This window comes from Macaca thibetana, chromosome 10 (genome assembly GCF_024542745.1).
Source record: "Macaca thibetana thibetana isolate TM-01 chromosome 10, ASM2454274v1, whole genome shotgun sequence".
NCBI classification, from domain to species: Eukaryota; Metazoa; Chordata; class Mammalia; order Primates; family Cercopithecidae; genus Macaca; species Macaca thibetana.
In genome coordinates, this window is record NC_065587.1 from 70307318 (window position 1) to 70321670 (window position 14353).

The window sequence follows — 14353 nt, forward strand, 5'->3', positions numbered from 1 at the left end:
AGATAACCTTGCTATCTTAAACTTAGATGATTAGCAGTCTTAATTCCCTCTGCAACATTAATTCCCTTTTTCCATATAACCTACATAGTCATATTCCAGGGATTAGGCTGTGAACATCTTTGGGAGCCTTTCTCATACAACTCACTTGTGGTCTCCTTTCTTGCTCATGCTGCTCAATGCTAGGTATTCCAACTCCATTCTATGAGAGACTGGTTTTTTTGGCCACACTTGACATTATGACTTGATAAATCTGATAGAACTCATTACAAAATGGGGAGATTTGGATGCAGAGTCACTTAATGTCTCATGGTTAGGTGCTCCTACCAGGGGCCAAAAGGTATATTCAAACAGTATATAATTCAAAAGGAGTTGTTATTCAAAAGATATATAATTATCCACTGCAAAAACATGGCATTTCTCCAGAACCCCAAAATTTTGCCTTGTACTTTTCCCACTTGGGCTTGCCATCAACTCCACATGCTATCTTTTCCCACATCTGATACTTCTGATACCAGAGGGTCAGCCAGGGCACGCGGTCCAAGTAGCCGTACTGTTTTCACTATAGCTTGGATCTTCTGGGACCCTTTCCTAATCCAGACCCCACTCAAGGTTGGTAGGCTATAGTGTCCCCTGTAAATTGACTGAAACAGTATACCCATGTGTAGAATATGCTACCTTTAGAACCCAAAGAGGTTTATCAGGCAGTGTACTTTCTTTTTCTCCATGGGGTATGCAAGATTCAATAATTCATCCTTTTCTTTGGATGGGTTGTCTTAGCATGCCCCTGATTTAGGGGGCCTCTGATTCCTCATAGGATTTACTTCCTGTCACCTGAAATGCACATGTACTGGCACCTCCAAGGTGTTGATTACTTCTTGCCATCTGGCCTAATTAGCATGTTAACATCGATATAGTAGACAGGTGTGATGGTCTGAAGGATGTACAAGTAGTCCACACCTTTTCTATCTATATTATAACAAAAGGAACACTATATTTAATATAGTCCTAGGGCAAAAATACACATGTATACTGTTGTCTATTCCATATGAGTGGAACTATTTATGATCCCTTTTTCTGATAGAGATAGAAGAGAATGGATTAATTCAATTGATGGCCACATACCATGTACCTGAGTCAATGTGCATTTGCTCTAGCAAAGATTCCACATCTAGCGCAGTGGCTGCAATTGGGCCCACCAATTGGTTGTGATAGTGAACGGTCATTCTCCACAACTGATGAACTAAATGCATACATGACAGGGAGCATCATTTCTGTACCCTTTACATCCTTAAAGATGGCACTAAGTTTCATGCCTTGTGCCCATTGGAGTAATCCAATGAAAAGTGGAGCAGAGTGCCCTAAAGACTTACAGTGCTGAGGAGATAAAAATTGGAGTTCTGAATTTGATAAGGCAGGAAGTGGGAGGACACTAGTAAACATCCCAAGTCGTCGGCTGGGGCCCTTCCAGGCTACAGTCTAGAAGCGAAGCCAACCAGAAGTAGACAGAGCCTTGACGTTCTGCAACTGAGTCTCAAGTTGATTTTATCCATGACTGAAATCTGATCATTAAGAGGTCTGATTATCAATTAGATCTTAATGATCTGATTTCACTCTGTGTCAGGAGGATACAGTAAACTCTCATCGGAGGAAAATAACACAATTCAGGTAACAAAGTAGGAGATAACACTTCACCCAGAAAGGCATCTGACATTTTCTTTTCTTGTAAAACCAATATGATGCCAAGACCACCCCAGCTGAGCTCTTGAATATATCATTTTCATTTAACTGCTTTTTTTGACTTTTGGATTCTCCCTTTGTTAGTCAATGAGTCTTAGTTGACCCATCTCCAAAAAGGGATGCCAGATGGAAGAGGCCTCCTTGAATCAGGCAGTGGATCTCAAGGGTTTGGCAGCCGGTTAAGTGGTGGCTGCCTTTATTGGTGTGCATTTGTGGCTTCCTCCAGTAGGTGGCAATATTGTCCTAGAAAATGGCCTGTGAGCGCTTCTGTATTTAAGCAAAGCTGGGATTTCCCATTCTTTTGAAGAGTCTATATTGTTGCTAGACTACTGAGAGGCGACAGGGAAACAAACCGAGAGGATTATCTACATGTCCCACAGAAAGCAGTTGCTGAACAGGGTGATTCTCTCTGACACGAGATGAGGAAGTGAAGGCACGCAACATCATTCCACAACAACGGTATCTTAAATCCACCCAAGGAGCTCCATCCATAACTTTACTTTTGCTTTCTTTCTCCCACAGCAAATCATACCTAAACTCCATCAGTTGAATTCATTTGCTTTTCCTCCTATAGGAGCATAATGAAAATCAGGCTCCAACAATTGTGCCTGTCTAGGAGCCCAGGGAAGTTCAGGGTGACAGGGAAAGGACAGCTAGGGTGGCAAATGGAGGACAGTAGAGAGAGAGGGAAGAAAACTTGGTTGCTAGCCTTTTCCCTCCTTTAGCTCCTTGCTCTAGGGTCAGAATCTAAGCACAAGTGTCAGTTCTTTTCCATGCATCTCTCAGTATTTGGGGAACACCCAGGCCCAGAGATCCCTTTCTACCCCTATGCACACTGCCTCAGCTCCATCCTTTAGTCCTTGGTGCCTTTGTCCATTCCTGTGCCCAACATCTTGTTCTCTTACAGGACAGGATAGGATGGTGACTTGGGCACCTGAATCCAACAGAGCCATAAGCTTGAGCCTTTCCCTCCCTGCAGTCCCCAGTATATGCACACAGGTGTGCATGGCCTCTGTCCCATTTGGGGACAGAGATCTCAGTTGCATTCTAATTATCTGTCTCTAAAAGCAGCCGAGGTTGAGGGGGAAGGGAAGGGATGGGTTAAAGGGGGGCAAAGGGAAAGGAAATCGGCTACATCCATTTTTAGTTTTGAACGACTAGTTTGGATTCAGTCAAATACATTTCAAACGTTTTTGTTCACCTGAAGCTATATACCAAATAGCAAGGTCCTTATTGCTGACACCATGTATTTCAACTTCAGGGATTCTTCACTCAGTAGTCACAACAACATTGCTTTTCTGCTGGGCTATGGGGCTTGCTGCTCCATTGTCATGAGAGCATCTCTTCCTGTTCCTGCCCAGAGGAGACTGAATCAGATGAGTAACAACCAAAGAATCATTTGGGTGGCTTATTTCAATTCTACCTCTGGCCACACAGACTCATTAACAGGTAGGTCAATGGGAGACCCTTAATTCCCTCACCCTTACCCCCACTGCACCTTCTGGAGAAAGCACAGCCCTGCCAGCACCTTGACTTCAGGTTATACATTTCTGTCCTCTCATGACTGTGAGAGAATAAATTGTTTTAAGCCACCAAGTTCATAACAAATTACCTCAAACTTGGTGGCTTACAACTATGGAAATCTACTCTCTTACAGCACAGTTCTGGAGACCAGAAGTCTGAAATCAAGATGTTATCAGGGTTGATTCCTTCTGGAGGTTTTGAGAACCTGTCCCATGCCTCTCTCCTAGCATTTGGTGGCCTCTGGCAATCCCTGGCAACCCCTGGCTTGTAGACATATCTCTCCAATCTCTGTCTCCATCTTCATGTGGTCTTTCTTTCTGGGTCTCTCCTCTGTGTTTCTTCTTTACTTATCAGGATGCTCGTTACTGGATTTAGGGCTCACCCAGTAAGTGGAGGATGATCTCATCTCTTGAATTTTGATTTAATTACATCTGCAAAACATTTTTGTCTAAATAAGGTAACATTTACAGATCTATAGGGTGAGGATAGTGCCTGCCCTTAGGGGCAGGCACAGTTAAACTCACTACAACTTTGTTCAGTCCACTATACCATTTCAAAGAGAGATCTGGAGTAGAATGTGATAGTGGGTTAGCTCTGTAACCGGGAATTGGATGAGTGAGTGGTGATAAATCCAGGCCTAAGCTGAATTTTCTAGCTACCTGGTCTGTAGAGCTAGGACAAGAGAAAATCAGAAAAAGGTATTTGCTACATTCTGAAATGCTTATAATATTTCTTAAGTGATCCAAGGTGGGTGTACTTCAGATGCAAGAATGGCCATAGTAGTGTCTGGATCTGATGAACCAGCTGTTAGGAGAAAGAACAATAAGCTACATTTCAAGATTAAGTCCCAGTCTTTTCCAAGGTACCACCAATTTGGGCAAAAATTTAGTTATACTTCCTTCTCACACAGGAAACAGGTATAATAATATCTGCTCTAATGGGTATTGAGAAAATATGTCAGAAATTGTTTAATAAACAGTAAAGTCACATAAGTTTAAGTCTCTGTGATGATTAGAGAGGCACTAGGCTTGAAACCATATTTGAAATGATACAGTCAATTCTCATTATTGTGGTAGTTATAAAGATGCCACAAATACTGAATTAGCAAATACTGAAGCATTGCCTTTAGGAGTAACACAGTGTTAAATTCCTATTATCTTCATTTTCATCAAAGTCAGTACATAAACTTGCTTTATGTGTGTTTCTGTTAAAAAGACATCTTATTTAATATATATTGTTGATTTCTTAACATTGAACTCACAGCCAAAAATGCTGTAACTCATGTCTGAAAAGCTTATCTAATACATACATTTTCTTTATAAGGCATATCGGAGCCATCTGTTGCTAGGGAACACTCGACAGAACCTCAGTTTTATGAATGGGGCCCATTTAAGCAGAAAAGTCACCACCAACAACAAAAAAGAAAAATGTGGAAAATGTACTAAATATATAAACAGAATCTGATTATATAGCATTCTAGAAGATGTAAAACCATATAGTAAAAAGATCAGTTTTTTTGTTTTTTTTTTTTTTTTTTTTTTTTTTGCTGGGGTTCAGGGGAGAGGGGAGGGATATGAGGGATACGTAGGTGAAGCACAGATTTCTAGGGTAATGTAACTATTCTGTATGATAAAACCCACAGAACTTTACAGCACAGAGTGAATCAATGGATACACATTAAAATATCATTTAGGAGGTCAAGGGGTCAAAGGAAAGAATTCAAACTATGACAAGAAAATCTAACTATTATATGTATGTATGACTGTATTATAAGCATATAAAACATCACTGAAGGAGGTGAGAAACAAGAGGGTGACTGAAATAACTTTGGGAATGAATGGAAAATAAAAGACTAAAAGCAAGGAAATTGCATGTTGGCACTGTATTCTAGTTGATAAAATTATTTCCCATTGAGGTAGAGGTTAACAATTCTGACACTGCTATATATGTATACTTGGATTAAGCAATTAAGTGAATGTGTGAGGGATGGCAGGCATCTCATGCTTCTCATTGTTTGGAGTTGAAATTTACAGATAAGGAAGGCATATATACATATATATACATATACATATATGGGTAAATATACACACAAATATTTCTTTGCCCTGTCAGCTAAGGGGGCCTAAAAGAAACAACACCCCACAAGCGATGAGCATATCTAGTGCCTAGATCTTGGTTTCTAATACCATTTTTCATTAAAAGTCACCAGGTGTTTCACGGTGAGCAGGTCTGTGCAAACCTATCCCCAAAGACCAAAGAAGCTGAGAGGCCAAACAAAGAGGCTGACAAATATGGTTTCTCAGAAAGAAACATTTAATAGGAACTTACAAACAGAAGCAATGTTTCTAGCAGCCACTAAATGGTGCCTCATCCCCTGGCGATGGGGCTCCCAGACGCCAGGGGGGCGGGCCGGGGGTGGCGGCTGGGGGCCCGATCGCGGGGTGTGCCTCACCCCCCGCGATGGGGCTCCCAGACGCCAGGGGGGCGGGCCGGGGGTGGCGGCTGGGGGCCCGATCGCGGGGGGTGCCTCACCCCCCGGCGATGGGGCTCCCAGACGCCAGCGGGGCGGGCCAGGGGTGTCGGCTGGGATTCCGATTGGGGGGCGTGCCTCATCCCCCGGTGATGGGGCTCCCAGACGCCAGGGTGGCCAGCCGGGGGTGGCTGCTGTGAACCGGATCTGGATATCTGGAAGAGTATCTTAAGGGGTGGTACAGCGTCTGTGATATTGCGGGTAATATCAATCTCTCTGCCTTGGATTATTGCGAAGGATGAATCAGGCTGGATGTGCACCCTTTGCTACATTGCGAGTAATATCAGCCTGTCCCCTCCATGGATATTAGGAACAATATCCCAGACTGGGTGGACGCCTCCTGCTGTACAGAGTGTAATATCATCCTCTCCCTCCCAGAATAGTAATTACAATATCACTGGGCGGGATCACACAGCCTGTGAATTATTATCATCCTCTCCCCCTCTGTATACTAGGAACAATATCTCAGAAGAGCTGTACCCTCTCTGCCATATTGGGAGTAATAGCATAGGCTTCTTCCGGGAATATTAGGAGCAATATTCCCGGGTAGCTGTCCATTCATTGCTATGTTTGGAGTCATGTCATAGTCTACACCCGTTTATATTAGGATCAGTGTCACGTGGTGAGTGTACACCTACTGCGATATTAAAAGTAAAATCATGCTTTCCGTCCCTGGATATTAGGAACAGCATCACAGGTAGGTTTACACTCCCTGTGGAATTAGGAATAATAATATGATTACTAAACATCAATGATCGATTTTAATAGTTATCAATGATACTAATAATTCACAGGATACCATCATTAAGTACGGATAATGATTTTAAATACATGATTATGCATGCTTTCAATTAATTATTAATATTAATGTCATCAAATAATATTATTAGTTCCTAATACTAATTATTATTTGATTACCAGCATCACTTGGTAGTGATTTAAGTCACATTAATTGCTAATATCATAATTTAATTATTAATAGTGATATTACTAATAATTATTATTACAAATCGTTAACATTTTAAACCAGTATTAATTTTTACTCTCTTTATTGTGATCATTAATATCAATAATAACAATAGACGTGTTCCTTATATCCACCGGGGAGAGGACGATGTTGATTTATATATCACAAAGGGTGTACACCTCCCGTGATAGTGTTTCAAATTTCTGCTTGGGAGCGGAGGATATGACAATCAATATCACTGGGAGTAGAAACAACCCTGGGATACTGTTCGTAATATTGAGGGAAGAAGAGGCTGATATGACTCCTAATACAGAGGGGGTTACACCCTCTGAGGGTGTGCACACTGGGGGTGTACATTCGTCTGAGAAGGAGTTGATAATATTCAGATGGGGAGCTGATATTACTCACAATACCAGAAAGAGGCTGAGAGTCCACATGGCTCCCAGTAGTCAGGGGGGCGGGCCGGGGGTGGCTACCAGAAGCCAGAGGGGTGGGCCGGGGGTGGCGGCTGGGAGCCTGTACGCGGGGGTGCCTCACCCCTCGGCGATGGGGCTCCCAGAAGCCAGGGGGGTGGGCCGGTTGTGGCTGCTGGGAACCGGATCTGGATATCTGGAAGAGTATCACAAGGGATTGTATAGTGTCTGTGATAGTGAGAGTAATATCAATCTCTCAGCCTTGGAATATTGCGAAGGATGAATGAGGGTGGATGTACACCCTGTGCCACTTTTCGAGTAATATCAGCCTGTCCCCTCCGTGGATATTAGGAACAATATCCCAGACTGGGTGGACGCCTCCTGCTGTACAGAGTGTAATATCATCCTCTCCCTCCCAGAATAGTAATTACAATATCACTGGGCGGGATCACACTGCCTGCGAATTATTATCATCCTCTTCCCCTCTGTATACTAGGAACAATATCTCAGAAGAGCTGTACCCTCTCTGCCATATTGGGACTAATAGCATAGACTTCTTGCGGGAATATTAGGAGCAATATTCCCGGGTAGCTGTCCATTCATTGCTATGTTTGGAGTCATGTCATAGTCTACCCCCTTTTATATTAGGATCAGTGTCACGTGGTGAGTGTACACCTACTGCGATATTAAAAGTAAAATCATGTTTTCCGTCCCTGGATATTAGGAACAGCATCACAGGTAGATTTACACTCCCTGTGGAATTAGGAATAATAATATGATTATAAACATCAATGATCGATTTTAATAGTTATCAATGATACTAATAATTCACAAGATACCGTTATTAATTATGGATAATGATTTTATAAACATGATTATGCATTAATTATAATTAATTTCAATTAATTATTAATATTAATGTCATCAAATAATATTATTAGTTCCTAATACTAATTATTATTTGATTACCAGCATCACTTGGTATTGATTTAATTCACATTAATTGCTAATATCACAATTTTTTATTAATAGTGATATTGCTAATAATTATAATTGCAAATCGTTAACATTTAAACCAGTATTAATTTTTACTCTCTTCATTGTGATCATTAAAATCAATAATTATTGTTAATATTAATAGAATTATTAATATTAATTATTAATAGACTTGTTCCTGATATCCACTGGGGAGAGGACGATGTTAATTTATATATCACAAATGGTGTACACCTCCCGTGATAGTGTTTCAAATTTCTGCTTGGGAGAGGAGGATCTGACAATCAATATCACTGGGAGTAGAAACAACCCTGGGATACTGTTCTTAATATTCAGGGAGGAAGAGGCTGATATGACTCCTAATACAGAGGGGGTTACACTCTCTGAGGGTGTGCACACTGGGGGTGTACATTCGTCTGAGAAGAAGTTGATAATTTTCAGATGGGGAGATGATATTACTCACAATACAAGAAAGAGGCTGTGAGTCCACATGGCTCCCAGTAGCCAGGGTGGCCGGTCGGGGGTAGCTGCTGGGAGCCTGATCAGGGGGCGTGCCTCATCCCCCAGCGATGGGGCTCCCAGTAGCCAGCGGGGAGAGGGATTGCCTCTTAGTCACTACATCGCTGGGGGGGGTGTCTCACTGGTATCACACAGTTTTTGTTCATCTCCTGTGTTATGGGGAGTAATACCATCTTCTCCCCTTCCAGATATCAGGAAGAGTATCAGAAGGGGTTGTACAGTGTCTGCGATACTGGGAGTAATATCAAGCTCTCGGCCTTGAAATATTAAGAAGAATGTCACAGGGTGGATGTACACCCTCTGCCATATTGTGAGTAATATCAGCTTCTCCCCTCCATGGATATTAGGAACCATATCCCAGACTGGGTGGACGCCTCCTGCTGTACAGAGTGTAATATCATCCTCTCCCTCCCAGGATATTAGTTACAATATCACAGGGCAGGTGAACACAGCCTACAAATTATTATCATCCTCTCCCCCTCTGTATACTAGGAACAATATCACAGAAGAGCTGTACACTCCCTGAAATATTGGAATAATAGCATAGGCTTCTTCCGGGAATATTAGGAGCAATATTACCGGGTGATTGTCCATTCATTGCTATGTTTGGAATCATGTCATACTCTACCCGTTTATATTAGGATCGGTGTCATGGGGTGAGTGTACACCTACTGTGATATTAAAACTAAAATCGTGCTCTCCGTTCCTGGATATTAGGAACAGCATCACAGGTAGGTGTACAATCCCTGTGGTATTAGGAGTAATAATATGATTATTAAACATCAATGATCAATTTTAATAATTATCAATGATACTAATAATTGATAGGATACCATTATTAAGTATGGATAATTATTTTAAATACATGATTAAGCAGGCTTCAAATTAATTATTAATATTAATGCCATTTAACAATATTATTAGTCCCTAATGCTAATTATTTTTTTATTACCAACATCACTTTGTATTGATTTAAGAAACATTAAAAGCTGATATCATTATTAATTATTAATAGTGATATTACTATTAATTATTATTACAGATTGTTAATATTTTAAACCAGTACGAATTTCTATGATCCTTAATGTGATCATTAATATTGATAATTAGTATTAGTTATTATATTTATTATATTAATAATTAATAGACTTGTTCTTGATATCCACCAGGGAGAGGATGATATTAATTAATATATCAGAGAAGGTGTACACGCCCCCAGTGTTATTGTTTCGAACTTCTGCTTGAGAGAAAAGGATATGATACCCAATATCACAGGGAATAGAAACACTCCTGGGATCCTGTTGTTAATATTCAGGGAGGAAGAGGATGATATGACTCCTAATAGAGAGGGCTGTACACCCTCTGAGGGTGTGCATAGTGGGGTTGTACAACCGTCTGTGAAAGAGTTCATAATGTTCAGAGGGGAAGATGATATTACTGACAATATTGGAAACAGGCTGAGTCCACCATGGCTCCCAGTAGCCAGGGGGATGAGGCAGGGGTGGCTGGTGGGAGCTCGGTTGCAGGGGTGCCTCACCTCCCTCGCTGAGTCGGGGCTCCCAGTAGCCAGGGGGGCAAGTCGGGTGTGGCTGCTTGGAGCCCGGTCGCGGGGGTGCCTCCCCCTGGCGACGGGGCTCCCAGTAGCCAGGGGGCAAGGCGGGGGTGGCTGCTAGGAGCCAGGTCGCAGGGTGTGCCTCACCCCCCGGCGATGGGGCTCCCCGTAGCCATGGGGGCTACGCGGGGGTGGCAATAATTAATTCTATGTTTACTTCCTCGCATTTTCTAATATTTCTGCTAGTAGCATAACATGACTAAAAGAATGAACTCTGGAGCTGGTCGACCTGGACTTGAATTCCAGCTTCTCCACAGACTGAGGTAGAAGACAATGAATGGAGAAGTTCTTCCCTCCACTTGACTCCTTGTTTGCAAATAGGGGATAAGAGTTGTAGCTTTCACACAGGGATGTTGTGAGGATTAGTGGAGATAAAGCAGGCAAACTGCTAATAACTGTGTCTACATGGTAGGAAGAGCTCAATTGTTAAACTCTTACTGCTACCATTTGGGTACAGTGTATGTGTGAGAAAAATAATTTGAAAAGTGAGACCCCTGCCCTCTAGGGCCTGTGAGGTGACATCACAGAAGGGCCCATTGGGGAACTGAGAGGCTGCTGTGCCCAGCCCTCTGGTTCTGGGGTCGGCTCCATGGCCTGAGAAGCGATCAGGACAGGTAACTTGCCTGGGAGCTGTGAGCAGGGCTCTCCCAGGCTGCACCAGGAAAGGCCCTCCAATCCTGCCTGTCTTGGGGAAGGGGAAAGAAATTATCCATGGGAAATTAAGAGAACCAAGGGAGGTTGTAGTATCTGTTATGGGCTGAATGTGTTCCTCAAAATGCACGTGTTGAAGCTCTAATCCCCAGCACCTCTGAATGTTACAGTTTGGGAGACAGGGTCTTCAAGAAGTAATTTAGTTAAATGAGGTCATTGGGGTGGGCCTTAATCCAACGTGATTGATATTCTCATAAGAAGAGATGAGGACACAGACACACACAGAGGAAGACCATGTGTTAAGACAGAGAGAGAAAATGGCCCTCTAAAATCCAAGGAGAGAGACCTCAGTAGAAACTAACCCTGCTGACTCCTTGATCTTGGACTTCAGCCTCCCTAACTGCAAGGAAGTAAATGTCTGTAGTTTTAGCTGCCCAGCAGGCAGTTCTTTGTTATGGAAGCCCTAGAAAAGGAATAAGGACCCAGTAAGTAGCAAATGTGGAACTTCTTAAAGAGGAACAGGTCACAGAGAAATGGGTAGTAAGAATAAGGTCACAGGGGAGGGAGGAGCATGGGGAAACAGAGGACGAAGTAAGGAGCACCCTTAGGTAGGATGGTGGCTGAACATTCCTGGGACACACTGCACCACTGCCCTACTCAAGTGAGCATCATTACAGACTTCACATCCTCAGTTTGGTGAAGAGAGAATGCTGGGCCTGGAGCCACATAACCCTGTTAGGGTGTCTCTGAGCTCATTCAGTGTACTTGGGCTTGTCACTTGGCCCTAGGGCCTCAGGACTGGTAAGGATTTAAATAATAATTCTTCTCTGCTTTGTCAGTTGAAATACTATCAAAATGTAAGTAATTGTTGTAGTGGGAGTTGAATCATCCTGTGGTTCAATGCCTCTGGTAGCCAGCTGCAAATGCACAGAGAAAGCACTCTGCTCCTTGATTTTCTGCTCTCAGTCAAGGCCTAATCCTTGGCCTTTCTTGGCAGCAGTTGTCATTGTCTGGAATACCTGGAAGTCCGGGGGCAGGCCATGGCTCAGTGGGCAGGGAAAAATATTTTAACCCAAGGCAATGCTCACCTGTGAGTGCCCCCAGCAGTAGCGTCATCAGCAGGAAAGGACCAGGAAGGTGGGACCAGGAGGCTGGGACAGGCATTCTGGAGAATTTAAGAGCCTGCTCTGTCCAAACGTCTGTGCTGAGAAGATCGCAGACTCTGCTCTGAGGAGACAAGACAAACCCTACCTCCCTGAGTTCAAGAGGAAGTGGCTGTGATGGAGTGAGGCAGTAACCTGCTTCTGGATTGTGAAATAGAAATCAGGCACAGCAAGCAGCTACAATGCAAGCAGTTACTCACGCTCCATTTCAGGAGAATCAGACAGGCTTAGCAGAGATAATGCTTCCTTCCCACCTGAGGTCTGATTTCCTTCCACATGACTCCTAACCCCATCTTTATGTCTTCTTGGTGATTTGCCATTTGGGGCTATTAAGCCAAGAAGGACCTGTGGTTATGAAACATTTCCTAAACTCTGCATATCAAGACCCCAGGATGTGGTTGGCTTGTGGTCTCATTCTGCACCAGCCTCAACCAAGTACTACTCATTTGGGGACAGGAGGAGGGACCACAGGACCTGCTCAGTGTTGGAGAGGAGCCAGGTCTGCTCTTGAAATGGTTCCCTATTCCAAACCTTTATCAGTATAACTGGCAAAACTTCACCCAAATTCAGTCTCAGGTGGACCTTAGCACTTTCATGTGCCTGCACCCAGAAGAAGGAATTACTTCCTGACTTCTTCCAGGAGAGGAAGTGGGCTTAGGGTAATAAGGATCTGTTTTGTGGGGTGAGGTGGGGATTACGGGTTATGGAGAGGGTATAAGCTTATTATGGGGAAGAATATGGAGGGCAGATTCCTGGGGCAGTCACATCAATTTCAATACTCTTTGCTCTGCACACAGAACACCTATTCCATTCATTACTGTGTTCAGATGGGAACTGAGGAGGGCAGGAGAATAAATACCCTGGCTAAGAAGATGTGTTAAGGAGTTGGGGAAGTTACTGGGCCTACCTAGGTTCAGTTTTGCCTTCTAACCTTGGGATAATAAGTATCACTGCCATGTTTTGGTTAACATCAAAAGAGATAATGACTATACATCCTTGAGATTCAGTAGGTTATTATTGATACGCATGGTGCCAGGTGAAGAGGGAACTCAAATATTGCTTTTAAATGCATTCCTCCTGCATGCTGAGTTTCCCACTAGTGGCCTTCTCCCAGCTTCCCAGGACTTCTGGGACCCAGCTTATATGGTATACTTGGTCTACCTCTGACACTCTGAGATCAATCACTCCCTCTGGATCCTCTTCACCCTGCTTTTTGTCAATCTGTAGATGAATTTTTTTTCTTACAATCTCCGGCTGCGTGACTTTCAGCATGACACTTGACTTCTCTAAGCCCTAATTTAGTTACATGTAAATGGAAGTTATAACATGCACTTTGTAGTGATGTGGTAAGAGTAATATAAACCATACAGAAGGCTTGATTCATATTTAATTATAACCAAAAAATTGTGGCTATAATTACATTTGTGTACAGGAAGAGTTCACTGCTTTCCTGATATGCTTGTGCTTCAGAAAAACTTCCTTGGTAGGAGAAATGGTTTCTCCTGCATCATCTATGACTAAGAAAGACCTGTCTGGAAACCTCTCTTTCCCATGCTGGGCTTGTAATCCTTCACCTATCATGAGTAATTGTCAAATGAAATCGTAAAAGTCATCACATTTCCACCCAAATTTCTGTTTCAATGTGGCAGATGCACAATGGGTGAAATCATCACCTCCTTCTCCACAGTCACAGAAATGAACATAAAAATGATAGAATCATGTTAATCGATGCCAAATTACACTTTAAAACAAGAAACTAGTCTCTAGATGACATGAACGGTAGTAGCTGCTGTGTTTATTGTAGATGTCCTGTGCTCCAGATACTGTGCCAAGCATTTTATGTCAGTTACCTTATTAATTCATCAGTCTGGCCCCAGGAAATTAGCACTACCATTAACCTTTTTTTACAGGTGAGGAAACTTGAGGCACGCAGGCAATAATAAATTTGTTCAACATCACCCAGCTTTTAGAACTAGAACACAGGTTGTCACACTCCATGGCCTTCACTTTTAACAGTTCAAACTTCCTCCTTTAGCTCAGAGAAGTTTGATAGTCTGGAACCTTCTTCTCTCAACATGTCAAAGTCATTCTTCGTCCAGCTTTGTTCCGTTGCTGGCAAGGAGCTGTGTTCCTTTGAAGGGAGAGAATGGTGATCATTAAGAAGTCAGGAAACAACAGGTGCTGGAGAGGATGTGGAGAAATAGGAACACTTTTACACTGTTGGTGGGACTGTAAACTAGT

The 14353-nt window shown here is 42.8% G+C and overlaps 2 protein-coding genes and 1 pseudogene across 3 annotated transcripts in view; all 3 read right to left on the reverse strand.

Moving 5' to 3' along the window:
- LOC126929101 (signal-regulatory protein beta-1-like) overlaps positions 1–12180 on the reverse strand; it is an 81408-nt pseudogene extending 69228 nt beyond the window's left edge.
- Positions 1–14353, reverse strand: part of NSFL1C (NSFL1 cofactor) — a 401445-nt gene that overhangs the window by 257996 nt on the left and 129096 nt on the right. The window lies entirely within an intron of this gene.
- LOC126929099 (signal-regulatory protein gamma) overlaps positions 1–14353 on the reverse strand; it is a 133406-nt gene that overhangs the window by 87229 nt on the left and 31824 nt on the right. The window lies entirely within an intron of this gene.